Genomic DNA, 23,199 nt, shown 5'->3' on the forward strand with positions numbered 1-23,199 from the left:
CAGATATCCATCAGTGGAACAAATTAAACAAGATAAAATATGGCCATCTGGTTTCACCTCTAATCATTATACATTAAGCCAGGTTTATAAACTGTATATTGAGTTCTGGGCTGGGAAAGAGGAGAAAATATTTGATTACAAGAAAAATAGAAAAAAAAAAGTAGATTTGTATTTCCAAAATCTCTCTTTCTGGCTTACTGACTCCCATTGAACAGTTGGTTACTGTTATTTATAGGACACTTTTACAGCAGCCTGCCATTCTGGTTTAAATGAAATTTAGTGAATACCTTGATTTTTATCTACATCTATTGTTTGATAAACATTATTTAACCATGTTGAAAAGAAGGTGAATATTTGCCAAGTGCTGCTACCATCTGTTTCTCTGTTTAAGAATGCCTATTTTGAAGTCTTTTCCCTATATTTAACACTAAGTTATTTCTCAAATTGAGAATCCTGTATCTTATTCTAATTTATTTGCTTCTTTTTCTCATAAAGCCTTTATTTTCCATAGAAAAAAATTCAGACCAAATGAGTGCGCACATGGGTCACATGAAGTAGCTTGAGGTATGGGTGGTTAGGATGGGCAGAGGACACTTAACCAAGAAGAAGAGGTGGATGAAGTTTTATTTAAATAACTAACAAAATCATCCAAAACACAGGACTTGGTGGTGATGGGGGACTTCAGCGACTGAGACATCTGTGGGGAAAATAATACAGCAGAGCATCCAACAAGTTCTTGGAATGGACTGGAAATATTTTTTTTATTTCAGAAGGTGGAAAAAGCAACTAGAGGAGAGGCTTTTCTAGATTTGATTCTGACAAACAGGGAGGAACTGGTTGAAAATTTGCAAGTGGAAGGCAGCTTGGGTGAAATTGATCATGAAGTGATAGAGTTCACGACTCTAAGACATAGGTGCAAGAACAAGGGGTGCTGCCGCACCCCGTGGCTTGAAGTGGTTTCCATCATATACAGAGTTTACAGTTTGGTTCAATGGCACTCAGAAGCCCCACTATACAAACTGTTCCAGCACCCCTGCTCTAAGGAATGGTAGGAGGGAAAACAACAAAATAAAGAGAATGGACTTCAAGAAGACCGACTATAGCAAACTCAGAGAATTAGTAGGTAAGAGTCCATGCGAAGCAACTCTAAGGGAAAAAAGAATTTAGGAGAACTGGCTGGTTTTTAAAGAGATATTATTAAGTGCATAAGAGCAAACTATCCCAATGAGAAGGAAAGGTAGGAAGTATGGTCAGAGACCACACTGACTTAACCAAAAAATCTTCAGTGACCTGAAACTCAAAAAAGAGTCATACAAAAACTGAAACTAGGTCAAAATACAAAGGATGAATATATATAAAAAAAACAAAACAAGCAAGTAGGGATAAAGTTAGAAAGACCAAGGCACAAAATGAGATTAAACTAGCAAGGAATATAAAGGGTAACAAGAAAAGATTCTATAAATGCATTAGAAACAAGAGGAAGACCAAGGACAGGGTAGGCCCATTATTCAGTGAGGAGGGAAAGACAATAACAGAAAATGCAGCAATGGCCAAAGTGTTAAATGCCATTTTTGTTTCAATTTTTACCAGAAAAGTTAGCAGTGATCTGACAACTAACATAGTGAACATCAGTGTAAATGGGATAGCATCCAAGGCTAAAACAGGAAAAGAACAAATTAAGAATTACTTAGACAAGTTATATGTCTTAAAATATGCAAGGGCTGATGAAATTCACCCTAGAATACCTAAGGAACTGGCTGAAGAGATTTCTGAGCCATTAGCGATTATCTCTGAGAACTCACAGAGGATGAGAAAGATCCCAGAGGACTGGAAAAGGGCAAACATAGTACCTATCTATAAAATGGGGAATAACGACAATCCAGGGAATTATAGAACAGTCATCTTAACTTTGGTACCCAGAAAGATAACGGAGGAAACAATCAATTTCTAAGCACCTAGAAAAAATAAGGTGATAAGTAACAGTCAACATGCGTTTTTCAAGAACAAATCACGTCAAACCAACCTAATATCCTTCTTTGACAAGATAACAAGCCTCGTGGATGGGAAGAAGCAGCAGATGTGATATAGCTCAACTTTAGTAAGGCTTTCGATATTGTGTCACATGACCTTCTCATCAACAAACGAGAGAAATATAGCCTAAACAAACCTACTATGAGGTAGGTGTGCAACTGGTTGGAAAACCATACACTGAGTGTAGTTATCAATGGTTCAAAATTAAGCTGGAAGGGAATATTGAGTGGGGTCCTGGAGGGATCTGTCCGAAATTCAATAGCTTCATAAATTATTTGTATAATGGCATAGAGCGTACACGTATAAAGTTTGTGAGTGATACCAAGCTGGGAGGGGTTGCAAGCACTTTGGAGGGCAGGATTAGAATTCAAAATTATCTTGACAAACTGGAGAAATGATCTGTAATAAATACGATGAAATTCAATAAGGACAACGCAAAGTACTACTGTTAGGAAGGAATACTCAATTGCACAAATACAAAATGGGAAATGACTGCCTAGGCAGGAGTAGTGCAGAAAAAGATTTGAAGTTTATAATGGATCACAAACTAAATATGAATCAACAGTGTAATACTGTTGCAAAAAAACACCAGACAACATTCTGTAATATTTTAACAGGAATGTTGTAAGCAAGACACAAGAATGAATTCTTCCACTCCACTCAACAATGATAAGGTCTCAACTGGAGTATTTTGTCCAGTTCTGGGCACCACGTTTCAGAAAAGATATCGACAAATTCAAGAAATTCCAGAGGAGAGCAACACAAATTATTAAAGGTCTAAAAATATGACCAATGAGGAAAAAATGAAAAATCCTGGGTTTGTTTAGTCTGGAGATGAGAAGACTGAAGGGGGATGTGATAACAGTCTTCAAATGTGTAAATGGTTATTATAAAGAAGTGCATGATAAATTGTTCTCCTTAACCACTGAGCACAGGACAAGAAGTAATGAGCTGAAACTGCAGCAAGGGAGATTTAGGTTAGACATTAGGAAAAAATTTCTAACTGTAAGGGTAGTTAAGCATTGGAACAAATTACCTAGGGAAGTTGTGGAATCTCCGTCATTGGAGGTTTTTAAGAACAGAATAGACAAACACCTGTCATGGATGGTCTAGATAATACTTAGTCCTGACTCAATGCAGTGGACAGAACTAGATGATCTATTGGGGTCCCTTCAAGTCCTACATTTCTATGATTTTTATGTCTTAGACAGAGATTGATATTTTAAGCAAGAATTAGCAAAATATGGAAGGGAAAATTAGTTAATGTAAGTAGATATCAAGATATCATGAAGTTTATTGAAATTTTGCCTTTGACATCAAAGGAATTAAAATTTCTCCAAATACCAGGGTGAAATCCTGGATCACTGACATCAGTGGCAACACTCCTGCTGACTTCAATGGGGCCAAGATTTCATTCACAGATCTGTTAATTACCAGCATATTCAGTCAGCCACCATTCCATTCAAATTCTTTCAAGAGTGTTTTCAAAACAACAAAGGTTACTTCCTGCATCATTGATTTCTTTCCACTTATTTTGCCCACTATATTCAATTTTCTAAACAGAAAAACATTTCTTGAAAATATCTATTTTGTTCCATTTTATCTTAAAGAAAACAAGTATATTATTTATGTCTGTTAATACATTGAGCATAAGGTCTCTCAGACCTGCCATATCTCTGTGTTGAATCATTTTCTTTTTAGTTGTAAAGATACATCACGTAAACAAAGATTAACTGAAAAATAGCCAGGGATTATACCTGCAAGCATTTATTCTATTAATCCCACAGGCCTGCAATGCAATTTTCCTATGGTACACAGAACACAGAGAAGATTAGATGACTCTGTAGAGCTGGACAAATTTATAATTTGACAATCAGTGGTGCTGAGGGCCTGCTTGTCCTATAGACTTCTGTGGGAAATGTGGATACCCAGTACCTCTGAAAACCAGCTCACTACCTTCTTTATCTACTAATGGAATATTAGTGAGAACATTGCAGTTTCTTCAAAGGTACTAGTTCTTTGAAATAACATACATTTTGGGCACGTTTTGGATTGATTGTAAGCAATCGGATAGACACTTTCCAAGCTGTGTTACTTAGTGATTGGGGGGTAAATCACATGGTACTGCACCTGTTCTCTGACTGGATGAGTTTACAAGCTCTTCCTTGCAAATACTCAAGCATGCACATTTAAAATTTATGCTCTAGAAATAAATATTAGGGCATAAAACATTGAAATTCACAAACATTTATGAAACTAAATCAATGGCACAAATGTGCAAACAGCAAACTTTCTTTTTGCTAAACAGTTAAAGAAAAATACGTAGTCCAATTCCCCTATCTTAGATTATGAATGCTCATTATTCAGAAATCTAGTTTCTTATCCGTGCACATGGGATTTATATACCCAGCCCCTATTTGCTATAATCTTTCATTTTTATTCCTCAAAAATATGTGGTCATAAATCACTTTACCACCATAAATTTAGAAACAGTTTTATTATTTTAGTAGTACTGTACGCATTTTCTTAATTAAAGGTGGGAGAATGACATAACAGGATTACTCTGTTTCAAAGATGCTAAAGACCTTTAGCAAGTAGCTCTTAAACCAAATATTTGACACCAAAGATCTATGCTTTCCATGATTAAGCGCAACAGGAAAACTGCAAATCATGTTTATGTGCAGGTCATTCTTCTTGAGATTTTCACCAGTTTTCTCTTTCTAGCATTCTCAAACATCTAAAACAGTAATTTACAAAGATGACAGTGACTCATCAACTTAAATTGGCTGTAAAATTTGACTACGCTGTATTTCCCAAAGTAAATATTAATGTATAGCTGTAAAATGGTGCATATCGTCAATGCTATAAATATGGTAACCACTCACAAAAAAGTCACACCTTTAGTCGTCATTATTATCAAACATTGTTTTTATTAAGCCATGGGTATCAAGTTACAACATTTTCATTTATAGCTAGAAACTAAGGTCTACAGGGCATCTTTCTACATATAATAGAGCCTTAATGAAAGAATACAACACTATAAATCTTGCAGCAGAATTTTTTAAAGATTTCATTAACGAGCTCCACAGTTTGTGATCTTGCACTGTATATTCAGGCAAAATTCCCATCGCACTCAAGAGGACTGCAGAATTTTATCTTCATAGAGACAACAATGTAAATACATCTTGGACAAAATAATATAATGTTGGCTAGCATATTAAGTTGTTCAGATATTAAGGTGATGATAATTTTGTTATTTTTTTCTAACGAAATATATCATAACAGAGTTAGTATGTTGGCTGAGTGGGTGACTAAGTTCACAAATAGCCTCTAAAAGTGCTTCACACAGGAAAGATGCCAAATAAGAAGCAATTCTGAGAAGAAGTTAAGGGTTGAATTTGTCTTTTCCTGACTCGTTGAGAGGGAAAATTGGGAAAATAACATCAATGCAAGCAGAAGGATGTGAACGGACTGAGTATTTTCCATCAATCAATAGATGCCATTCTTTGATTTAATGAACTTGTGTCTGCTGTAACTTTTTTTTTTGGTAGGGATTGTGCCTGCTTGTGCTACTTTACAAAATAATGGACTGTGAGAATACTTCACAGCAGAGCAGGACAGGAAATGGTTTTCCCATCCTGTGAACATTTTTGAGATTTCAAACATTTTCCCTATTCTGAATAAGGACAAAAAGTCAAAATCTCAAAAATACGTATGAACCAAATAATAAAATCAGTTCAAGTCAAGCAAAATGTTTCCCTTGGGTAATTTTGAAACTTTTCATTTCTATTTTGACTATTTTTTTATTTTTATTTTGGTACTATAATTAGCTTACATTTCAAAACAAAATGTCATTTGAAATCAGAAAAACAGATTTTTTCATTTCAAAAACTGTCAAAATGAAATGTTTCAACCATTTTAAAACTTCAAGCTGAAAAATTCATCAAAACCAACCTTTCCTTCAAAAAGTTTTCATTTTGATAAATTAGCATATTCCAAAAAAAAGTCCTGTTGAAAAATTCTTGATCAGTTCTAGTTAGCAGTATATACAGAAGTTTAGTTAACATAGCGTACTTCTAGACACATAGCTTTTATTGTTTTTAATACTGTATGTGACATTATTAACAGTTTCACATTTTGTAATCATGTAGACACCCACAGGAATTAAAGTCTCATCACTGACATGTGATCATTTATTTTTTCAGGTTCTCTTCATTTTCTAAGACTCTCTGAAGACACATTGAATTTTCTAATGTGGATTTCAGAAGGTTTCCCCTTTTCTAGTTATCTGCCTTCATTGTTCATTGCAGCCCCCAAAACCACTGATTAGATTGATCATAACTGAGGCTACGATTTAGTCATGGAGATCACGGTGGTCATGGATTCCGTGACTTTGCCTGGCTTCCATGACTTCTAGGGCTTCAGGAGGAGGAGATGGGACTGTGCGCCCCTGCCCTGCCACTGGGCTGGCTGGAATCAGGACCCTGCATCCTCAGCCCCGTGGCTTCCTCTGGGGGCTGCAGCCAGGCTAGGGGCTGCAGCCAGGGCATGCGCCCGAGCCACCCGGTTTCCCAGGCTTGGCAGAGGATGCAGCTGGGGCTAAGCGCCTCATCCCCCTGGCTTCCACCAGGGACTGCAGCTGGGACTGTGCACCCCTGCCCGGTGTTGTCCTGGGCTTGGCGGGGGCTACAGCCAGGGCCATGCGCCCTAGCCCTGCAGCGTCCCGGGCTTGGTGGGACTGCAGCCGGGGCCGCATGCCCCAGCCCCGCAGTGTCCTGGGCTTGGCAGGGCTGCAGCCAGGGCCATGCACTCCAGTCCCATGGCATCCCTGTGGCCACGCACCCCTGTCCCATAGATGGGCCAGCTCTGGAGCAAGGGCTGTCTCCCCCCCCCCTTGGCTGCAACCCTTGCTGTGGCCACTGGAGTCAGTGCTGTGCCCCCTGCCATGGTGGGGGGCTCAGCCTGTCAGTCCTTCCCCCCGTCTTCATGGGACTCTATTTCTTCCCCCAACCTAGCCTGGTCCCCGGTTATTTTTAGTGAAGTAACGGACAAGTCACGGGCTTCGTGAAGTTTTGTTTATTGCCCGTGACCTGTTCATGTTCACATGCAAAAAAATTAGCCTTAATCATAATAAATGAGAATATAACCCTTGGTGTGTTCTGAACCCCTGCATCTATCATATCCTCCAACTTTTGAAAATGCAGTGAAGAAGAGTGATCAGTAAATTGGAAATTCACTATGATGCATATGCTATTTCTAGTAATAATAAATGTGTTCAAATAATAGTCTATCATCACAGTATCTGTTTGATACAATGTCTTGAGCATGAACAATTGTAAATCAATCTATGAAGTGCATTACACATAAATTGTCTGTTGCTGAAATTACAGTGGGTCAGACTATGCCACTCTTATTCACATTGATTAGCAGTCAGCAGTCTGTTTTCTTCAAGGAAACTACTCACGGAGTACTACTTACCCATTGAGAGTAAGAACAGCAGAATCTTTCCCTGTACATAAAACTGGTAATAATGAAATTGTACTTGTTCTCAGTAAATTGTAGCACTTTGCCTGTAGATCAATAGCTAAAGATACCTTCAATAGATTCCTCATAATGTGACCCTGGAGTTTATCAATATATTTCTACTGTTTACTTCTAGGGTAGGAAATACTGTACTTTGTGCCTGATACAGCATATTCACTCCAAAAATTTGTACAGAAGCCATAGGAGACATTGCAGGAGTGGGTTATAAAGTAAAGAAGAAGTTGGGTTACATGGAAGGGAGTCATAGCACTAAAATAAATCTGAGACCATAGAGGACATTTACAGTTTTTATCCAGTTATTATGCCAAAGAGCTAACTATCATCAAATCTGGTGAAAATGTATTTGTAATTCAGTCCATGCCCTTTGCAGCTTTCTTAACCATTTACATAATCACTTAAACATCACCGAATCGCATCTTGTTTCCTCCATTCCTGAGCTCGAAAAAAAAGACACTTAAACCAGAGATTTGTATTTCCATTCTGATTAAGGGCCTTGGTCTTGCAGATTTTATATCACAGGACATTTAGAAGAGTGTTAATGATTCATGGCCTCTTTCATTCTTTCTTTATTCCAGGGCTTAATGCACATTGAGTGAATATAACTGATGTGGATCTATATTATCATGGTGCTACAGTTCTTTAGCCCTCCAGTTATCACTGCTGCAACTTCTATGAACATAAAAGTTCAACCCAGGGTTATAAATTTAAATAAACACTGAATCAAGTTTCACAACTGTCATATTTAAGAATATTATGGAGTAGCAGCAATCACTCTATACTTAGGTTGCTGTAACTGAGTTTCTATTATAAGCCTCAAGTTGAATCTCCCTTCCCTAATAGCTACCAAAAAAATTGGAATATTGGTCTCAAAATTAGTTGGTTTGGCCTGGGAGTGAGGCAATTTTTTTAACCAAAGATGAAGTGAAATGACCAAGGAGCTCTTGAATCATGACAATCTAAAAATAGATTCTGCCTTAATTAATAATAGCTCAAAGCTATATCCCCCCCCCCCCCCCACACACACACACACTTTATAGCAAACAACAGAAAGGAAGCAAGAAAGTAAACCTGGTTTACTAAACTCGTTTACTAACACTGCTCAGGAGCAAAAAGAAGTTGATTAAAGACCCCCAGAGAAAGGATAAAATGTAGAGAGATTTCACCAAAGAAATTTGGCTACAGTAATGGCAGAGGTTGGTAATTAGGGGATTGTGTGGGTTAGGCACACTCTTTAGTCTGACTGGTAAACCCTAGAGAAGTAGACTATGCCTGGCTGAGGCAATTGTATGTTTTGCAGAGACTCTGGACAGAAGCTTCAGGTGGGCTTTAATGCTAAGTTCCACCTGGACTAACAGTACTTCACTATAAATCTGGTGCCTTCCCACCAACTACTCAGTAGTTTGGGGTCCATTTCTCACTGTGAGTGAAATAAGTTATGCCAGACTCCTTGTATTTCCTCCCTATTTTAGGCACAAAATGCACATATATATTGTTCACCTTGAACAGATAAGGCAAAGCTACACATAGATCATCCCCTTTGTAGAAATCCAGCTAAGGTACTGCTGAGCTAGATTCACAAAAGAACTTAAGTGCCTACCTGCCACTCTAGGCACCTAAATCCCAGAATCAGACCCACAGGGATTCATAAACCCTCCTCTCAGTTGAGCAGGGGGCTGGATCCTGCTTCTCCCACCTCCCAGGTGAGTGCTCTAATGCCCAAGCTACCAAGTCACACAGTGCAAAAGCTTCAACAGGAGAAACTGAAGAAGTCCCACATCAGAATACCCCATAGTTCCAATGGTTAGGGCACTCACCTGAGTGATAGCAAAGCCCTGTACAAATCCCTTTTCCCCCTCAGGTGGAGGGGGGACTTCAACCATGAGACTCCCACATCCCAGTGGAGTGCTCTAACTACTGGGAGTGATTGAGGGAGCACTAATTTCATTGTCTTATTCTGTTCGCCACAATGGTTTTTATGTTTTTTTTCGTTGCATTCAGCTGTGCTATACTACTGCATACTGGCGTCTGCTTCCTTCGCTTAATAGGATAGAGATTCAAATCCAAAAGGAGACGATGGTATACACATGTATAGTTACACATGCTAATTGTGTGGTTACCATGAGAAAATAGTGTCCGTAGTGTTTGTATTGATTTTCAGGACTGCACACTGTTGTTATGGAGACAATGGCTTGTGATTAATGCAACTTGTTACAAAGGATCTCAGCAAAAATTGCCATGAAAGAGCCAAAATAGAACAGAATAGCATCTCACCCTGGGTATACAACTAAATTTGGTCACTGATCTGTCTGTCTTAAAATAAATGCTTAGTCAATACAAAGGTACCTGGTCTCCAGGAGAAAGGCACCAGTCAAATGGCTGCATTCAGCAACTTGGCAGGAAAGAAATGGCAGTGAGAGAGTTAAGCACTTGAGGATTAAAGGTACTTTTGTCAGGAGGAAGCAAAGGGAGGAGGAAGAAGAAATGGTCAGCTGCAAGCAGGGCCACAAAGAGGTTTTGGAGGACTGGGGCAGAATCTGAAACTGAGGATCCTTATCCTTCCCAAAAAGTTGCCATGGCAATGAAAGACTCAGGAATAGGGTGGGTTTGAAAGTGAATCTGTCTCACACTCACCCCGCAGCAGTGTCTCCTGTCCAACAGGGCTGGGCCTGGCTCCCTGCTCCAGCCACGCAGGTTTGGCCCAGCCACCCCTCTGACATTTGAGTGAGTGGCATTGTGACCAAGCACAGCGCCACTCAGGTCGACAGAGGGCCAAACCTGAGTGATTCTGCACCAGGTCGCAAAGCCATTAACTCAAATTCCACATGCTTGGGGGCTTTCTCAAATGGAGAACCTGGGCAAACTGTCCCTTTTGGTCCCCCTTCTCCCCTCCAGGGTTTCTCTGGGAGAACATGGGAGTACGAAGGATGGGTGCTTGTCAGGAGACAAACAGAAGCATTTGGTGCTGGTATCTTAATTATGGAAATTATTATATTACAAATATTTATGTAGAATAATTTGGAAACATAATTATAAGATAACTTTTCTATGCACCAGAATCTTCCCACTCCTGATTCTAGGACCTTAATATTTTATAAAAACTGGAGCTTAGCGAAAAAAAATCAGCATCACTGTTGCAACTAATAAAAAATAAAAATAATTTAAAAAGCCCATACAGGTTTGTGAAAATTTAAATATTCTACCTTTTCACCTGAGGGCTTTTTTTTTTTGGGGGGGGGGGGGGGGGGGAGTTTAACAGAGGAAGGCAATTTTTGAAGGCCAAAATGGGAAACTTTGTAACAAAAGCTGTGAACGATTCCAGGGTATGCTTTCATCATTTATTGCAGCCAAAATAAATACATCTGCCTTGCTGGAAATGGAGAAATGTCGCTCATCTCTAATCCAAATGAACACATCTTCACAAAAAAACTTTGAAATAGGCAGTTTTTCACATGTGAATATTCACAAAGTGAAAATCTGTAATTTCTCTGCAGCTCTAATTAGAGTTATTTTTTTCATCTCTATTTAAAGTTATACTTTTGGCTTAAATCTAATGGACTTGAGTCAATGCCACAGACTGCATGCCTCTGGTGGAAGAAATTTTGCTCAGATGGGTGCATATTGGTGCAAACCACCCACAAATGCTGCTCTGCCAAAGGGCCTGGAGCCAGCTAACACTGCTCAGAAAGTGATTAGGACTGACTGGGAAGTGTTTAGGGCTAGGGCAAGCAGGAGATGCGCTGATTCAGTGCATCTCCTGCAGTTTCCCCTGGCAGAGCTCTTATGGAGCCTTGGCTATAAAATTAAGCTGTATAGAATTCCCTTCATTGGCACAGCTCTCCCTTTCAGGCACAGAGGGTCAGTTTTCACCCACGGTTCCCATGAGGATGAATCAGGCTCATTATCTAGAAACAATGTAGTTTATGATAGAGAGAGCGAGTTGGTGTTTCTCAGGGCTGGTGATGATGTGCCGGCAGAGTGCTTGCAGCAAATTTTAGTATGATTTGTCTGAGACACACTGAATTAGGCAGCGCTGAATAAGATGATCATGGCTAATCAACAAGTCTTCAAATAACACATGATTTGAACACTTAAAACTGTACCTCACTGTACCCTGTTACTGCATTTCCACCTCTTATGCATTGCTACTAAAATTAAACAGTATTGAAACTCACTGGTATGCTCTTTGCCAGTACTGCGTTCTTGAGAGAGGGCTCTGTGGTCTGGGATCAACTACTTTAAGCAGTCTACCAGAGGCTAAGTTTGGTGACTATCTGAATGTGATGCAAGAGGCTTCTGTTTAATCTTACCTTACCTTAAGTGTAAATGGGGAAATGCAAGGTTGGCAGAGGGAAACATCTGGGTTATTTACAGGTGTTGATTCCAGTTATCCAACTAAATTACCCAGATGTATGTAGCAGGGATGGTCTTTTAGTTCTGGGTTTGTTTAATGCCTAACAAAACAGGGGTCTGACAAATAAATACATTATTAATAGTAAATAATAATAATCAGTGCAATACACAGAATACTGTTAAATGAAGTATGATCATTCACTTGATGCAATATACCCACAGTGTTACATTTTGCATATTGATACCAACAATACTTGTAGAAGGAGTTCTAGCCAGCTGCACCATTTTAAACTGTTATACCAGTATGCAGTGCATTATTGGATTAGAGCTGTATTTTTATCAATGATTTCTAGAGCTAGTATGAACCCAAAAGGCTAATCTTTAGTGGCTTGTACATATCACAATAAACTTGAGGCAAACATACAATCTTAGCTTATGGACAGCTTCAATCTACTGGGTTTTTCTGATACATGGAGAAATCAAATGAAAAAGGACATGTCACTTTAGACTTTCTGATGCTTATGTTTGAAGGAAAAGACAGCTTGTTATAGTCAGTCTGATACTATACACTAAGGAAAAGCTGGTTAAAAGTCAACTTTCAGCTTGTTCCCGATCTCATTTTGAATTTCTCTTGCCACTTTCATGTAATGCATTTTACTTCTACTAATAGTCTTTTGTAGAACTCTTCAGTAAAATAATGTCACCTTGTACAGTTCATGTTCCAATTCAGCAAGTGAAACTTTATCTCATTTCCAACCTTCACTTTTCACCTGTCACTTTACTTCCCATCATTCTAACCTTCCATCCTGTTTGGTCCTGCTCCCTGAACTCCCACTGCGGGATCACCTATTCCAGCTGTCTCTAGCAACCAGAGAAATCCTAAGCTTGTTTTCTTCTACTGGCCAGCTGCCACTGCTATGCCCCAGAATTCTTTGTTCCTGTCTGTCGCATCAGGAGCATGCTGACTTTAAGCCCTACACCTGCTGTGATAGAAAGAAGCAAAGTATTCTCAGCCAGGATAGCTAATCCAGCTTTGGAAAACAGGCCCTGGGGCTTAGCAATACAGGTGGCAAGAGTTAGACAGACAAATGAAAGTAAGAGAAAAAGACAACTAGAGGCAAGTCTACACTATGCTGCTCCACTATGGCGCGTCTGGTGAAGATGCACTATGCCGACAAAAGAGTGCTCTCCCATTGGCATAATTACTCCATCTCGGTGAGAAGAGAGAAATTAAAAAACAGAAGGATTTTTTTTGAGGATCTTATTCATGATCTTTGAACATCTATATTTGTCAAGGCAAAGCTCTTCAGCTGGAGTAAATCAGCCCAGCTCCATTGAAGTCAATAGTCCTGGACTGATTTACGCCAGCTGTGGATCTGTCCTCATACCTCTCGGATTGCACTATTGTAACCATGCCTGGAATGTTATATTGAGAACTTTAATTTTCAGAAGAGATGAAGTAACTGCCTTCTCTTGCAATGCAAGACAGTGGAACAATTTCTTCATTTTCTTGAGTGTTTGTTTTTAAATCAGAGGCCCAGAGATGTGATGGAAATTCAAATAAATTCAAATACAATTAAAAAAACCCTAGAAATAGGGTAGCTCAGAGAAGTTTTGGTGACTCTCTCACTTAACACCCTCAATTCTAATGTATATGTATGTTTAGATATAGATATATAACAAATATGTAATTCACGATACAATCATCATTGTAAACATGTCAGCCAGATTATACTTATTTTGTCATTTCAGTTTCCTGAAAGCTATAGTAAAGGCCAAAATAGGTCTAGTAATGTTCAGAAAGAACAGCAGAAAGGTATGGAAGTGAAACACAATAACACAGTAATTACTAAAAAGAAAAGGAGTACTTGTGGCACCTTAGAGACTAACCAATTTATTTGAGCATATGCTTTTGTGAGCTACAGCTCACTTCATCGGATGCATACTGTGGAAAATACAGAAGATGTTTGTTTTTATACACACAAATCATGAAAAAATGGGTGTTTATCACTACAAAAGGTTTTCTCTCCCCCCACCCCACTCTCCTGCTGGTAATAGCTTATGTAAAGTGATCACTCTCCTTACAATGTGTATGATAATCAAGGTGGGCCATTTCCAGCACAAATCCAGGGTTTAACAAGAACGTCTGAGGAGGGGGGGCGGGGTAGGAAAACAAGGGGAAATAGGTTTCAGAGGAACAGCCGTGTTAGTCTGTATTCGCAAAAAGAAAAGGAGTACTTGTGGCACCTTAGAGACTAACCAATTTATTTGAGCATGAGCTTTCGTGAGCCACAGCTCACTTCATCAGATGTGTACCGTGGAAACTGCAGCAGACTTTATATACACACAGAGAATATGAAACAATACCTCCTCCCACCCCACTGTCCTGCTGGTAATAGCTTATCTAAAGTGATCAACAGGTGGGCCATTTCCAGCACAAATCCAGGTTTTCTCACCCTCCACCCCCCCACACAAATTCACTCTCCTGCTGGTGCTAGCCCATCCAAAGTGACAACTCTTTACATAATCAAGTCGGGCTATTTCCTGCATAGATCCAGGTTTTCTCACTTCCCCCCCCACCCCCATACACACACAAACTCACTCTCCTGCTGGTAATAGCTCATCTAAACTGACCACTCTCCAAGTTTAAATCCAAGTTAAACCAGAACATCTGGGGGGGGGGGGGTAGGAAAAAACAAGAGGAAACAGGCTACCTTGCATAATGACTTAGCCACACCCAGTCTCTATTTAAGCCTAAATTAATAGTATCCAATTTGCAAATGAATTCCAATTCAGCAGTTTCTCGCTGGAGTCTGGATTTGAAGTTTTTTTGTTTTAAGATAGCGACCTTCATGTCTGTGATTGCGTGACCAGAGAGATTGAAGTGTTCTCCGACTGGTTTATGAATGTTATAATTCTTGACATCTGATTTGTGTCCATTTATTCTTTTACGTAGAGATGTTAACATCAGCCACACTATCAGAGGCTCGTTCACCTGCACATCCACCAATGTGATATATGCCATCATGTGCCAGCAATGCCCCTCTGCCATGTACATTGGTCAAACTGGACAGTCTCTACGTAAAAGAATAAATGGACACAAATCAGATGTCAAGAATTATAACATTCATAAACCAGTCGGAGAACACTTCAATCTCTCTGGTCACGCAATCACAGACATGAAGGTCGCTATCTTAAAACAAAAAAACTTCAAATCCAGACTCCAGCGAGAAACTGCTGAATTGGAATTCATTTGCAAATTGGATACTATTAATTTAGGCTTAAATAGAGACTGGGAGTGGCTAAGTCATTATGCAAGGTAGCCTGTTTCCTCTTGTTTTTTCCTACCCCCCCCCCCCAGATGTTCTGGTTTAACTTGGATTTAAACTTGGAGAGTGGTCAGTTTAGATGAGCTATTACCAGCAGGAGAGTGAGTTTGTGTGTGTATGGGGGTGGGGGGGAAGTGAGAAAACCTGGATCTATGCAGGAAATAGCCCGACTTGATTATGTAAAGAGTTGTCACTTTGGATGGGCTAGCACCAGCAGGAGAGTGAATTTGTGTGGGGGGGTGGAGGGTGAGAAAACCTGGATTTGTGCTGGAAATGGCCCACCTGTTGATCACTTTAGATAAGCTATTACCAGCAGGACAGTGGGGTGGGAGGAGGTATTGTTTCATATTCTCTGTGTGTATATAAAGTCTGCTGCAGTTTCCACGGTACACATCTGATGAAGTGAGCTGTGGCTCACGAAAGCTCATGCTCAAATAAATTGGTTAGTCTCTAAGGTGCCACAAGTACTCCTTTTCTTTTTAAGGGGAAATAGGTTACCTTGCATAATGACTTAGCCACTCCCAGTTTCTATTCAAGCCTAAGTTAATTGTATCCAATTTATAAATGAATTCCAATTCAGCAGTCTCTCACTGGAGTCTGGATTTGAAGTTTTTCTGTTCTAATATCGCAACTTTCATGTCTGTAATCGCGTGACCAGAGAGATTGAAGTGTTCTCCGACTGGTTTATGAATGTTATAATTCTTGACATCTGATTTGTGTCCATTTATTCTTTTATGTAGAGACTGTCCAGTTTGACCAATGTCAAATGTCAGCTATTACCAACAGGAGAGTGGGTTTGTTTGGGGGGGGGGAGAAAACCTGGATTTGTGCTGGAAATGGCCCACCTTGATTGTCATACAAATTGTAAGGAGAGTGATCACTTTACATAAGCTATTACCAGCAGGAGAGTGGGGTGGGGGGAGAGAAAACCTTTTGTAGTGATAAAACCCATTTTTTCATGATTTCTGTGTATAAAAACAAACATCTTCTGTATTTTCCACAGTATGCATCCGATGAAGTGAGCTGTAGCTCACGAAAGCTCATGCTCAAATAAATTGGTTAGTCTGTAAGGTGCCACAAGTACTCCTTTTCTTTTTGCGAATACAGACTAACACGGCTGTTACTCTGAAACAGTAATTACTATTCAGGGTCAAGAACAACTGAGACATTTTTCCTAGTTGTAATCAGTTTATAATTACAGTCCTCCAAACTAGGCAACACAAAGACACTGATAGAAAGTACCAGCCAGCTTCCATGCTATAAATGTATAGTCTCTTTAGACTCTTTATCTTCATTGCCCTCAGAGGCAACTGGAAATCTGCAGTTTGGGGTCTAGTGCTCTCTTCATTAGTAACAGCATCCAGATGTACAGGTTAATGTTCTGGAGAAGCTAATTTATCAAAAAAAACTGCATGGAATATAACAAACACCACACTTTTTTAAACATATATATCTAGCAAAGCATGAAGAAAAAAGAGATTTCCTATGTAGTACGTGACATCTAACAAGCCTGAATAAAATGAAAAATGTTTTTCACCAGATGAAATTAACAACAGCAACAATCAGGTATTGCAACTCATTCAGTCAAGTTAAAATGGAAAGGACATACTGCCATTTTCTGTCGATGATATTAACTCCTTCAGTGTCATAACTCTAAGAAAGGCATGTCATTTAAACAGGGTTAATAATATTTTCAACTGGTCTACCAGGCGAATTAAATATATTTGCAAAGCCATTTGCTGGACTACGGTCTATAGACATTATATGACTAAAGTCTGGAGGAATTAATCCCAATGAAACCTAAGTGGCATCCTCCCACATATCTTAATGGGAGAATTATCTGTTAGCAAAATCAGACCATGGATGGAAAAAGCATTTGATTTATTTACCAATAGCCCGCAATGAGTTGGTCTATCATTATTTAGTTAATATCACCATTGCTTACAACAGATAGAAAATGACAAACATATTTGACATGAAGGATGTTAAAAGTGTGTATGCTGATGATCAGTTAAACAAAACAAAGTTGTTTTATTACACATTTGTGCATTGCTATGAAAAGGAAATCATAAATCCTATTATTAGCATTGTGGCCATATGAAGTAGGATGTTAAGTTTAAATATGTCTGGTCTATGTTCCAGAACTTTTTAAAGTATACAGAACCCAATTTTTGGTCTGAACTTGGCAGCATCCTTTTAAGCAGAAGCGCTATATTTGGAATTGCTGAATCCAGATTTCTCACCTTTCTGAAACCTATGAACAATCTCTTAGTATTGGAGTGGAAACTCATTGAAAACATGCCAATATTAGAACTAAAAGGCTCCTTAAAAAACCACAGTCTACAGAATATTGTCCAAGCCAAAACCTAGCATCATTACAAACATGTCAAGGGACAATTTATTCAAGACATCTGACCTTAAGAGAAAATGATGATATACTGAAAGATATATTTAACAATCCACACAATGCCCCAGTGAAAGAAGATGCCTGTGCAACCTTCATGGGCCATCATTCCCCTTCTCCCCCAACACTCCCCCCCCCCCACACACACACATAATTTCTGGGGAATATAAAGAGATTGATACATTTTGCAAGAGACCTAAAATTTCTCAACCAGACTAATGAAATGATTTGGGCACCAACACCCCCACATGGCTGAATCATCTCCTTAGGCTGGCTGAGAAAGTTTATATCTGGCCAGTAAAGTTTTGGAACTAGCATGATCTTAGCTTTCCAAAATATTAGGAGGGAGAAATTGTGAAGCCTTGCACCACCTGGGGTTTTCCTTGCTGGTCCTAATCACATCAAAGTGCTGCCTAGTCTCTGCCGTGCATCAGTATGGAACCTAACAAGCTCACAGCCAAGCTGGTATAGTGCTTCTGTCATGGATCAGGCAACACAGCAGTTGAAATCACAGCAACACGTACTTTACTAGCCACCTGTGTCACCTAATCCAGTAGGTGCGATGTGTACGAATTTTTAGCCTTTAATAAGCATCCCAGTCCAATTATATTCCTCTTAGAATGCTCATCATTATAACTCATGGTGAGCTTTCCTCTCACCTTTGTTATGACACTCAAATTAATACTTCCAGTTTGAAGGAACCCAATTCAATTAAGCTTTTTGTTTGTTTGTTTGTTTGTTTTGTCCTGAAGGCTAAGTCAAAAGGTTGGTCAAGCCAGAAACAGAAGTAGAGCTTATTCAGGAACTCATATAACTGTAATTCCTTGACACCAAAGTGAGCAAATTTGGTTAGATGTATATAACTCCCACTACAGTAAATGGAGGTTAGCATGTTTATGAGTTGCAGGATCAAATAATATATTAGCTGCAGTACTAAAGCAGAAGATGTATTTAATCTTGTTACATTTAAAAGCACTAAACTTCTTTCATGTAGCAAAAATTATTCTGAACTGATAGTCTGAAAGATCTCAAAATGGTTATTTATGAAAAAGTAGATTTAATCAATGTTTTGCTTAAGTATCCCAATGAATAATTGTGTTCCAAAATGTTCCTGTGAAGGAAAGAATTTACCAGTTGAGGACTGTTTTTTCCTGTCTAAACAGCATATTATTAAGATTTGTAGTTTGTCTGTGTAGAATTCAGGGGCCAGATGCTGACTCCAGTTACACAAATATAAAGCCAGAGTAATTCTATTGAAGTAAATGGATTTCTACTGGCATAGCTGTGGCCAGAAGCGGTCCCTTACTATTTCTTGGTAAATCAGAATATATCCTGAAGGTGGCATAACACTAGTGGTCCCTTCCTGCTATACGTTCCATGTCTGCCAACTCCTGAGAACTCAATCACGAGAACTGGATTTCTAAAGACAGGCATTCAGGGGGGTTGTTTACTATGCTCCTTCGCATTTCTCCTCATAATGAAAGATTTCATTTTACTGAGGTAAGCAAAGTGCCTTCTTGAAAGGATATAGTGCAACTATGTTGAGATTATTTACTTGGCTCATCAGTTGCACTTTCCCCTGACTTTCTTTTTGACACAGTTCCCTTCCATCGTCTACAGTACACTAAACATCAGATTCAGTCCTTTGCATGCCTTATAGCAAATAACCGTGCTAATCAGCAGGTAATTCAGATGGTCCTGAATTTTTGCTCAAGTATTTTCAGCTTCCAGCCCTCCAAATCTTCTGACAAAACCTTGGGGGAGTTCGACTTCTTTGGTCCAAAAAGAATAAGAGAGAATGAGAAAAAAAGCAGGAGAGAGAGATTCCTCTCAGAAAAGAGAGACTTCAATTATTAACTGCTTGACACATAACATTAGTCAAAGTTAAGATTACCAGGGATTTCTCAATTTTCACAGCTTTGCCCTAGGTAAACCTTTTCCTCCATTAAATCCCGGGAAGAATAATTTTAGATCCTTAGAGCAATGTCAGGTCATTAAATCAATTAGATCTAAATATAATTTGCTATGTGATGTAAGCTTAGTGCTCAATTATCTTAGTAAAGTTGATAACAATGGGTCTTTGAAAGATTTACCAGGACCAAAGGAGTATAAATGACATACAAAGGGCAACCCTTGCTCGCTTATTTTCACTCGACCACTTTTTATTCTGTTGGTGTCAATTAAATTTTTCAATTGCCATTAAAAAGAAAAACATAAAACTCTAACTAGTGTGCTATTCTTCCCAGTATGTCAAGGGTAAGGATATTTTTGAGGAATGGGGATGAGGGGAAAGCAACATGGTTGTCACAGGTAAGCTTCCCTGGGTCTCAGCAGGCTGAACCACTGTTTCCTCCCTGGCACATTTTCTGCAAACCAACACACAGTTTATTCCCTTTAGCCCTCAGAACCAGCAGTAACCTCCAAGATACCTTTGTAGCTTAAACACACCCTCTCCAGAACTCTACCTAAACATGTGAAGCTTCTGGTTTATCTGGTTGGCCATGTGTTAAGTGTAACATATCTCATAAAGACACTCTGCACAGAATTCTAAAACCATTGTTTTTTACTTAACAGATAAAGCACAACAGAGCACAGATAATGTAGAAACATCCTGAACACAACGCCCTTCACTCTAGTGTACAGCTGTGGTGCAGACTAGCTGCCCAGAATACATACCTCCCCTCAAATTCCCCCCCCCCCCAAGGATCCTGGTGAGTTTGTACATCAGGCAACTAGCCTATGACACTGCTCACCACTGCCCATGTTTCCCTGGCTACACTATTATATTTAGTGCACTAGCTCAATGACAATGAGCCTGAGTACATCGTCTTGAATTCATGAATTATACAGATCGATATCTTAAATCATCATAGTGGCTTTTTCACATAAAATATGGTAAATTAGTATGCTCACTCTGATAATGTAATGCACATTCTAGAAATTGTGACAGGCACACAGACGTGGCACAGACGGTTTTGAAAATCTGAGTAAGTTTCCCAGACTTGAAGAAGAGCTTTGTGTAAACTCAAAAGCTTGTCTCTCTCACCAACAGAAATTGGTCCAATAAAAGATATTACCTCACCCACCTTATCTCTCTGACTCTAAGAAGTTCAGTTATGTGACCCTAACTTCAGTCATGTTTTTCATTAGTTATAAAGTGTTGTGTTGACCTATAAGGCCCTTCAAAAACAGAATTCAGTTTAGCTTTGTGAATTATTGACTCTTGCTCATCTTGTTGTCAACTCATCCAAGCCTCCTTGTATCTTTATTTCTGAAATGTATCATTTTGGGTGGCTGTCCATAATGATATTAGAACCATTGATAGTATAGCTTGGAAAAGGCACATTAGGTCACCTGCCCACCCCCCTGCCAATGCAAGATTATTACAGTTATTTCTCAAGGAGAACTCATTGCCTACTAACTAACTACCTTTCCCTTATTTAAACTAAAGGCAGATTTATTCTCATCAGCTTTTAAATTATTTAATTAGCATCCTGCAGGGAGGGTTCATTTTCAACTGTATTTATTATTTATTTATTATTAATTATTGTTATTATTATTATTGTAAAATGCCTCAAGTTTCTGTTAAACTATGCAAACGTTTAAATTGCTTTTGATACAGTGTGCATTGTACATGAAGGACCAGGTCCTTTCACATGCAAAATTCCTATCAACTTCATCATCCAGTCATTGTGTATTCACTGTTTTCCAGTTTCAACCTTTGTGGTGTAATAATCCAGTTATTAGATCCTAATAAGGCATTTTTTCCTTTAGTCATGAAATATAATAGACTCCTGTTTTGTTAATCTGCTTACTAAGGACCCAGTCCTGCTCCCATTGAAGTTTTGACTCTGACTTAGATGGGAAGTGGATTGGGCCATGATTTAGAACAAAATTATTTCCTGGGATCTGACCTGAGGATCTTTCATGTGCAGTGTGGACCTTATTGCACATTCTGCACTTGATCCCCAAATAGAATTTCCATGGAGATTATAGTCACTTGGCGACAGAATATGGAGAATGTACAATGCTGAAATGTGTCCTTTAAACAGAGGCACATAGTGCTCAAGCTGAAAAGTCTCTTCCTCCTTGAGAATTATCCCCAGTTACAGAGGTATTGGCATTTGAAGCATACGGAATCTCTGGTATAATTTTTCAAAATGGCGGGAATGCTCAAAGTGTCACCACTTGCACATAAAGGCTTTGTCTCTTTTCAATCTGTTCCTCGTCCCCTCCACTCTGCCCAAGCCAGGCACCTAACCATCCCTTTAGCTCTCTCCCCCTCTCATTATTATTGTCATCTTATATTTGATCCCCTTTCCCTACCATGGTTGGAACTCCCTTTCAGACCCAGTCACATGTGATTCCTCCTAATAGCATGCTTCTCCCTAAAGGACTCATAAGCCCTAGTTCCCTTAATTCTCCTGAAACAGCATCATAACATGCATACATAAAGAAATAACCTCCCAGGATACATGCATTGGTAACCAATCAACATCATCTTCTTACCTTGTCCTCCCTTTCCCCTTCTCCTGAGTGTTTATAACCAGTTCTTTTAGTGTAATGTTTTCTTAACTCAGGACTAGATCATGCTCCATTGTAAAGCTAGTGAAAAAACTCAGACTGACTTTAATATGAGTAAGATCAAGTCCTTAGACTGTAAGCTGTTTGGAGGGTGAACACTATTTTTCATTGTTTGTACAGTTCCAGACACTATATTCCACTGTTAAAGTAATGCATTTGACTGCAATGTCACTCTGCATCTCAACTAATAAAGGAAGTAGGCTGAGACTTGCAAAACAATCTATGGAATATAGATGCCCTATTGCCATACATTTTAATGGGGATTGGATATTCAAATCTCCAAAATAGCTTTTAAAATCTCAGCCATAAACCACAGATAGTAATAGCGCATGGTATTTCCAGCATGCCCATTCTGTACTTGCGATGGATCATTACTGTAGCTTCAACACAAACTAATGGAAATGAATGTTTAAAAGATTGAATTTCAACAAAAAGAAAAGGAGTACTTGTAGCACCTTAGAGACTAACCAATTTATTTGAGCATAGTCTCAAGTCTCTAAGGTGCTACAAGTACTCCTTTTCTTTTTGCGAATACAGACTAACACGGCTGTTACTCTGAAATTTCAACAAAGGAGATGAATAAAGGGGTGTATTTTTAAATGAACATTACAAAAGGAAGAGGAATAGACACAGTGAATCTACCCTGCTCCTCAGAGCCTCAGTCTCAATCTGTCATTTCAGTGAGATAGGCACTGAAACAATTCATTGTGTCACCTTTACATTACTATGTAAGATCATAAGTTGATTCACCAAAGGAAAAAGGGAACAAAGATAAAATGGAAAAAATATGAGGTCCAGAAAACGATAATTTGCAGATAAAATACTGCAAAAAGAGATGGCAATGGTGAAATCCTGACTGTTACAATATCTGAAGGTCAAACAAGAAGTGCTGATCCCCTTGGCACCTGGTACTATCAGCACTAGTGCCCAAATACTTTACATTTAGGAATTCAAAGT

General features: G+C 39.0%; 1 protein-coding gene across 4 annotated transcripts in view; it reads right to left on the reverse strand.

Moving 5' to 3' along the window:
- GRM8 (glutamate metabotropic receptor 8) overlaps window positions 1-23,199 on the reverse strand; it is a 487,038-nt gene that overhangs the window by 199,882 nt on the left and 263,957 nt on the right. The gene's annotated exons all lie outside the window — the stretch shown is intronic.

Source organism: Caretta caretta, chromosome 1 (genome assembly GCF_965140235.1).
Source record: "Caretta caretta isolate rCarCar2 chromosome 1, rCarCar1.hap1, whole genome shotgun sequence".
Taxonomy (NCBI): domain Eukaryota; kingdom Metazoa; phylum Chordata; order Testudines; family Cheloniidae; genus Caretta; species Caretta caretta.